Source organism: Sturnira hondurensis, unplaced genomic scaffold (assembly GCF_014824575.4).
Source record: "Sturnira hondurensis isolate 20B ecotype Veracruz unplaced genomic scaffold, ASM1482457v3 Scaffold0021795, whole genome shotgun sequence".
NCBI lineage: Eukaryota > Metazoa > Chordata > Mammalia > Chiroptera > Phyllostomidae > Sturnira > Sturnira hondurensis.
Window position 1 is genome coordinate 13,065,463 of NW_028094426.1, and position 8,259 is coordinate 13,073,721.

The 8,259-nt window shown below is 38.5% G+C and overlaps 1 pseudogene; it reads left to right on the forward strand.

The window, feature by feature from the left end:
• The first annotated feature begins 2,704 nt into the window (after positions 1-2,704).
• On the forward strand, positions 2,705-3,623 carry LOC118978410 (taste receptor type 2 member 46-like; annotated as a pseudogene).
• The last annotated feature ends 4,636 nt before the right edge of the window (positions 3,624-8,259 follow it).

The window sequence follows — 8,259 nt, forward strand, 5'->3', positions numbered from 1 at the left end:
AAATAGTAAAATTATTCTTAAATGTAAGTTATCAGGAACCAAATCATAGCAAGCATTGGCCATGCTGAGTCCTCAAGAAAACCTTGATGCTTTAACAGGAAACGCGTGAATTCTTACTTTATAAATCTGACATGAAAAACAAAAACAAAAGTGGGGGCAAATGGTGATGGAAGGAGACTTGACTTTGGGTAATGAACACACAACATGAAGATCATAATGACAGAATTGTATGCTTGAGACTTCTGGGCAAGATGGAGGTGCAAGTAGATACACTTTGATTCTTCACACAACCAAAAAAAGGACAACGACAGATTTAAAAGCAGAAATAAGTAGAACAGCTAGAAAATAGAACTGTATGCAAGTCCAACCCAGGAGTTAAACAAGTCACAGCATTCAGAATGGTAGGAGAAGGTGAGATGGGCAGTCATGGTGGAGAAAACAGGGGGCAAGGTGGTGGCTGGAAGACTGGGTCACCTGGGCTGGAGGCAGCAGCTGGCAGCCTAGGAGGAACAAATGGTGAGTGAGACAGATCGCACCATCCAGGGTTCCAGGGTGAAAAAGGAAAGTCTCAAAACCTCTGGCTGTAAAAATTTGTGGTGGTGGCAGTGGCAGGAGAAACCCCCAGCCTCACAGGAGAGTTTGTTGGGGAGACCCATGGGGTCTTAGAATGTGCACAAACCCACACACCCAGAAATCAGCAACATAAAGACCCAATTTGTTTGTGGGTGGCAGGGGAAGTAACTGAAAACTGGCATTGTTTGCTCTCTGACCTGTCCCCCACATATAGTTCCATAAAGCAGCAAAATGTGTTGCCCTGCCCTGGCAAATACGTAAGGCTCCATCCTTTACAATGCACCAAGACAAAGAAAAATGGCCCAAAAGAAATAATAGATCAAAGCTCCAAAAATAGAACTAAGCAATGAAGAGATGGCTAGCCCATCAGACTCAGAATTCAAAACACAGGTAATCAGGATGCTCACAGAATTGGTTGAGTATGGTTGCAAAACAGAGGAAGAAGTGAAGGCTATGCAAAGTGAAATAAGGAAAAACATGCAGGGAACCAACACTGAAGGGGAAAAAACTGGGATGCAAGTGAACAATTCGGAGCAGAAGGAAGAAATAAACATTGGTCCAGAACAGAATGAAGAAACAAGAATTAAAAAACATGAGGAGACGCTTAAGAACCTCTGGGACAACTTTAAATTCTCTGACATCTGAATCATATAGGTGCCAGAAGGAGAAAAGAAAAGGCAATAAATTGAAAACTTATTTGAAAAAAATAATGGAGGAGAACTTTCCCAATCTGGCAAAGAAAATAGATTTCTAGGAAGTCCAGGATGCTCAGAGAGACCCAAAGAAGTTGGACCCAAGGAAGCACAAGCCAATGCCAATCACAATTACATTACACAAGATTAAAGGTAAGAAGAGATCTTAAAAGCAGCTAGAGAAAAGGAGACATTTACCTTAAAAGGAGTTCCATAAGTCTATCAGATGATTTCTCAAAAGGAAACTTGCAGGCAAGAAGGCACTGGAAAGAAGTACTTGAAGTTGTGAAGGCAAGGACCTACATCCAAGATTAGTGTATCCAGCAAAGCTATCATTTAGAATAGAAGGGCAGATAAAGTGCTTCCCAGAGAAGGTCAAGTTAAAGGAGTTCATCATCACCAAACTCTTATTATGTAAAACATTAAAGAGACTTAATCTAAGAAAGGGAACATAATCAAAACTATGAATGGTAGAAAGACAAGAAACTCAAAACTAGCAAAAACTGAACCTAAAAACAGAAACAAACTAAGCCAACAACTAGAACAGGAAGAGAATCACAAAAGTGGACATCACATGAAGGATTATGAACAGGGTGGGTGGGTGGGGGAGAATGGGGGAAAAGGTACAGGGAATAAGAAGCATAAATAGTAGGTACAAAATGGACATGAGGAGTTAAGAATAATACAGGAGATAGAGAAGGCAGAGAGCTTATACGTATGACCCATGGACATGAACGAAAGTGGGGAATGCTCATGGAAGGCAGGAGTGCGTGGTGGAAGGGAACAAAAGGGAGAAGAAAATGGGAGAATGTAATAGCATAATCAATAAAATATGCATTAACTAAAAGAATTGTATGCTTGAAACCTACATCATTTTAGTAACCAATGTTACCCCAATTAACTAAAAATGAAAAAATATCCGTAGTGGTGATGATCCTACAGCACTGACCAGCGCTCCATTGAACCATGACCACATCCACATGACCAAGCTCTATTGAGCAATTTAGCATTTATTGTATATTCAATATATTGGGAGGTTAAATTTTACTAAAAACACAGTTGATGAACACAAAATATGGAGAGGATAAGCAAAGAACATTGCAAAATGATGAAAGTGAATATGTCTATATTTGCATGATAGCAAATGAGAATTCAACTTTCACAACATCAGTTATGAAATATCCCAGCCTTCAGCCAGGGCATAAAATATTTGAATAGGAGTTAATTCGAGCTGTTTGGGGCATAACAGTGTTTTTCATAAAAAAGCATTGAGCTCCTTCATTACCATACATTGGTGTTTTCACGCGTGAGATTGGTCACAAATTAAAAAAAATAAAAGTATTTTATACACGTTCAGATCAGCTGCAAATAGAACTTAGGATCAAAATATTAAAGGAATCACAACCAGTGACATCATACTTGGCTGTGTTTTTCTAGACATGTTAAGTTTATTACACAGCATTCTTTCTATCTTAGTGATAGCAGAATTTGTTCTAGGAAATTTTGCCAACGTCTTCATTACCCCGGTGAACGACACTGACTGGGTCAAGAAACAAAAGCTCTCCTGTGCTGATGGAATTCTCACTGCCTTGGAGGTCTCCAGAATTGGTTTGCTCTGGGTAATATTATGAAATTGGTATGCAACTGTGTTTAACCCAGGTTTCTATAGTTCAGGAGTAAGAATTATTGCGTATATTGCCTGGACAGTAAGCAGACATTTTAATAGCCTCTGGTTTGGTACTAGCCACAGCATACTTTATTTACTCAAGATAGCCAGTTTCTCCAGCCTTTTCTTTCTTCACCTAAAATGGAAAGCTAAAAAAGTGGTACTCATGATATTGTTGGGCTCTTTGGTCTTCTTGGCTTGTCACCTTGTAGTGGTGAGCTTAGAAGACAAAATAGAGATGATTGAATATGAATGAAACATCACTTGAGTGACCAACTTGAGGAAAGCTACACCTCTCAAATGTGACTGTGTTCACCATTGTACATGTCATACCATTTACCATGTCCCTGATGGCTTTACTTCTGTTACTCTTTTCCCTGTGGAAACATCTCAAGAAGATGCAGCTCAGTGGCAAAGGATCCCAAAACGCCAGCACCAAGGTCCACGTAAGAGCCATGCAAACTGTCAACTCCTTTCTCTTGCTATTTTTTATTTACTTCCTTGCTCAAATCATCTCAAAGTGGAATTCTAATGCTTGGCAGAACAACCTAGTTGGCATGTTTTTTCAGGTCCTTGGTCTCCTGTATTCTGCAACACACTCATTCATCCTGATTTGGGGTAACAAGAAGCTAAGACCAGCTATTGTGCCATTTCTGTGGCATCTGAGGTGCTGGCTGGCAGAAAGGAAATAAGTGGGGAGCCATGTGTCTTCTGCCAAAAACAGACTGATGGAGTCTGTAACACTTTTACATCCTGCTATATTTCTCATAGTGTGTAAAATTGGTAAGGAATACCTAGAACAACTTTACCTCGGCTCATCACAAAGATTCACATGTGTGCATGCTTGTGAAAAATACAGGAAAGATGATAAAATCAGAAAATTACTTTTTTTATGAAAGAATCTAATTTTACAAAGTAGTATAAGAAATTTCTTATAATTATGAAGCCATGCATATTTCACATACATTTTTTATGTTTTGATCTTGCAGTTAAAAATTTATGATCTACATGTAGGCATATTTAAAGACTGAAAACTCATCTCAAGAATCAGCCCTATTTTCTACTGTAATTACTACCACACATAAGTACTTGAATGTGTTTAGATTGTTTTGTTTGAACTTCCAACTTTTGGATTGGTAGGAATATTCATTCTAAATCATACATTGAAGATAGGTGTTTGGGATAGATATTATTTTATTGAATTGTTACTTCATGGTAAACAGCAATCAGAACTGTTAAGAAAAATATATGTAATGAAATTAAGAAGTGATAAAGATATTTAGAATATATTTATATACATATACCATCAACAGTACTAGAGATTATTAAATTTAATACAAATAGGTGAAGACTTAGAAAAAAACAAATTCTATAATAGGAATGAAGAAAACAACAGAATGACTTTGACTGTTTTGTAATGTGGCTAGAGTCTTTACTTATGATCTGTGTAATAATTATAAAAATGTCTTCCTATCTGTTTTTATTAAAATCTTGTGGGAAATGATGAAATAGAAAGTGTTTTGAGATAAATTTGGTAGCAAATGTTTTATAAGAAATGTCTAGCCTTATTCGACAATTGAATTTATGTGTCTGTATTATTCTTAGAATAGGAAATTTTAACAACATTGTCTATACCTTAAAATAAGTCTTTCCCACTGAAATAGAAAACAGGCTGACAGTGACCAGAGGGGAGAGGGGAGGGAATTTCAGGGGAAATAAGGGAGGGATTTAGAGGAACATATATAAAGGATACATGGACAACAACTGAAAAGGGTGGAAATGGGAGGGAGGGGGGAGCACAGAGGGTGGGATGGGATGGGAGTAATAGACAGAAAACTGTACTTGAAAAATAATTAAATAAAAAAGTTTGGGGGAAAAATAAGTCTTTCTCACATCTGAATTTTTCATTGTTTTAGTCATCTGTCTGCTGCAGTAGAATATAAGCATTATAATGTGGGATGATGTCTATCCTGTTTCCTGCTGACTCACCAGGATATAAAAGACCAACCATGGTACAGTTCATGAAAATGATAATCTAAAGACTAAATCAATGGACGAATAAACTGTATTAGTGCTGGAAAACCAATGATGACAAAACCCATCACAAAATCTGCAGGTGACTTAGATTTCCTAGATTTGTTTCTTCACCCTGCAAATACCTCTAAAGAAATCTGCACATGCTCAGTTCCAATCCCTGCCTAAGATTGGGGAAATGAACTGCAGTCACATATATGCTCCAAGACACAAAGCAACTCAGCATAACCTGACGTTAGTATTGCTTTTCTAACAGTCCTGATGTGTCTGAGAAGCCTCTGTATGCAGTTAGCTGGGAATCAGGCTGATCGCGAGCATGCTATCTTGAACATGGGGTTTCCAGGATTGCCTTGGAGCTATTCGCATGTCAGTCAGTGGCTAGGGGAAAGATTGTGGAGAAGCACGTGTGCGGAGATTTTGGGGACAGGCTTGTAAATGATGCACATAATTTTAGCTCAAAGACATTGATCAGATTCAGTCACATTGCCACACCATCTGTAAGGGAGGCTGAAAAATACAGTCACTGTGTAGCCCAGAAAGAATATTAAAACCCTAAATTTAGGATGGAGAGTTGGAGGGTGCTTAGTAACATTTCAATTGAAAAGTCAATACATTATTGTAATATAAAAGGAGTCCCTTTGTTTAGAAGGATGCCATTACTTATCCGTGTCACTCTGATAATTTGACATGCCCTTACATCAGTCTTGAATATGTTTCTATCTTTCTTCATAAATTCTAAATAATTCAAGTTCCCACTAAATATTCTTGTCTTCATAAAAGCATAATCAACTCTGCATTGCAGCGCTTGTAGCTTCCTCATGTGATTTCCCAGGCTGATTTGCTTATAACTTCTGATTTAGTTTCTACAATGTTTCTTACTAACTATATTTAATTATTTGTCCATGGACTGATTGTGGCTTTGAGCTAAAAATAATTGCCCAAATTGCTTCTATAAATCAAATTGCAACAAAATAATTGATATATAGAATGATCTTAATTATGAGTAAAAAATAATGACTAAATTATATGAAGTTGCTTTCTCTTAGCCATTAATATTCAAAATTTAAAATATTTGCATTTAAATGTATGGTTCAAGGAGATGAGAGTACAAAGTCGTTGGTAATAATCTCTGTCATATTTGCATGTTTATATACTTGACTTCACTGTTTTGGTCAGTAGCATTGTGGTGAACTCTGCCCAGCAGAGTCCACCTGTTGTGACTGAAAGAGAGAATAAATGCACAGGAGACAGCAATCCTGTGGAGAAAGAGGGAACAGCACTGCTCCCCTCTAGAGGGGAGAGCACCTCTGAGTGCCTCCGTTATTCTCTCAAGAGGAGAGTGCACCGACTGTTGCCTAGACAGGCTTTTGTTGTTTTTCTCAGGTCTTACATCAAAGAAGGATTCATTATCTATTACATAGAATATTATTGTCTACATTTAGGTACCATCGAGGAAATGAAAATAACATATGCAGAAGGGAAAGGCAGTGAGCTGATTAGCTCTGTCCTTGGGAAAATTCACACAGGCTTTGGAAATTACCTTGATGATAGACAATACACATTTGTTGTTTTAGACCAGGGGGACGGAGTTTTAGCAAGTTTTAGCCATAACAGTCTGTGTGCATTTTCTAGGCCTGATTCGCACAGGAAAACTCGGTTTGAAGGTCTGGCTCCTGCCCACCACTTGGCTTCTGCAGGTTTTCCATACAGAGCAGAGTCACAGTTGCCAGACCAAAACAAGCTGGTCCCCTACAATTCCCTCCTTTTTTTCTTTTTGTTAAGGCTGCTTGTGGTGACACATTCCACAATATTTGCTACTTGCTGGCCTCTTTTGCCACCCTGGGCAAATACTTTGTAAATGCATTGGAATATACAAAGCATTATTAAAATCAGTAAACAACCAGCAGCTCCAGGGACTCACAATCTTAGGTTGAGACAATCAAACCAATGTTTTGGGTTTAGTGAGTGAGATTATCTTTAAGTGTTTGAAGAATTTCCTGCTTAGTGAAGCGTTGAATGTCCTGCAACTGTTGGTGTAACCCCAGTTGCAATTTATTAATTTGTCCCTTTAAATTAGTAGAAAAAGCTCTTCTTAGGTGATGTTGCATATCACTCCAGGAGTATTGGCTGGAGTTTCATTGTAGTGGGGTGACACACAGTTTGGAAAAAGCAGGGTTCCAGGTTAGCTGCTGGTGGGTCACTAGCGCGTCCTGGTGTTCACTGATCCAGTTGAGGGCTGATTCCACTGCTGAAAGGTTAGTCAGGATTTCTTGATCGATCTGGGTCTGTTGAAGGAATTGGTTAAGAGAACATCAACAGCATGAGCAGTTTGAACTGGTCCAACCCTGATGGTTGCCGTGGCAGCAGTAGCTGCTACGACTATAGCAGAGACAATAAATGCAATTAAGATGCCAACAGACCATCAGACTCTTAAGGAGGCCAGCACATTGTTAAGCACCACTATGCCATGGGGATCTTCCCATTCTCTGGTTATATTAACTGGCACCCATACTTGAGTTTGTCTTCTAACTATATAAGCGGTTGTGAGGTTTAACTGAGTAATATTGAGAAGAGTAAGACGGCTGACATATATGGAGCTTACAGGGACAGGCAGAGAATAAATTTTTGCTGATTTATTATAAAAGACTTGAGCTGTCCCTCGAGTTGCCAAAACTGTGACCCAATCCTGTTTTAGAGGGCCAATTTGATAAAAACATCCTTGGATACCTTTAGGGTCACATACAATTCTTATATACAAATGCATACTAGTGATAAAAGGCAAGCCCATTTTCCAGGAATTGTAATGCCAAGGGCTAGTGTGGTTGGGAGAAACAATTCTAATAATAGGTGCCCCAGTACCAGGCCCCTCCTGGTATTAGTATAGGGGATTTGAGGCAGAGCTAAAACTATTGTTGTGCCAAGATTAGCCAGTACCTTCCAATTAGCTCCCCAGTTCTCTATTACAATAGGACTTTGGGGGAGAAAAGCAATAGTGACATTTGGTCTTCTGCACAAAGACTGAGAGACTGAGTCTTTACAGCTAGTGTCTAAAGTACAAGAAGGAAACGGAGGGGGATTAAGGGGATGATAAATCCTCTCCTGAGTATGCAGGCCAATTGTAGTTACTATGAAAAGGTAATAGTAATTACTGTATTGCTTTTTGCTAGCAGCATAAAGTTACTCCTTTAAAGGAAAACACAAAATGTCAATAAGAACAGAAAAATAAACTAATGAATACTTAGCAACATAAACTGTATTTTTTGGCACTGGAATCCAGTGCTTGTTTTCTTCCAG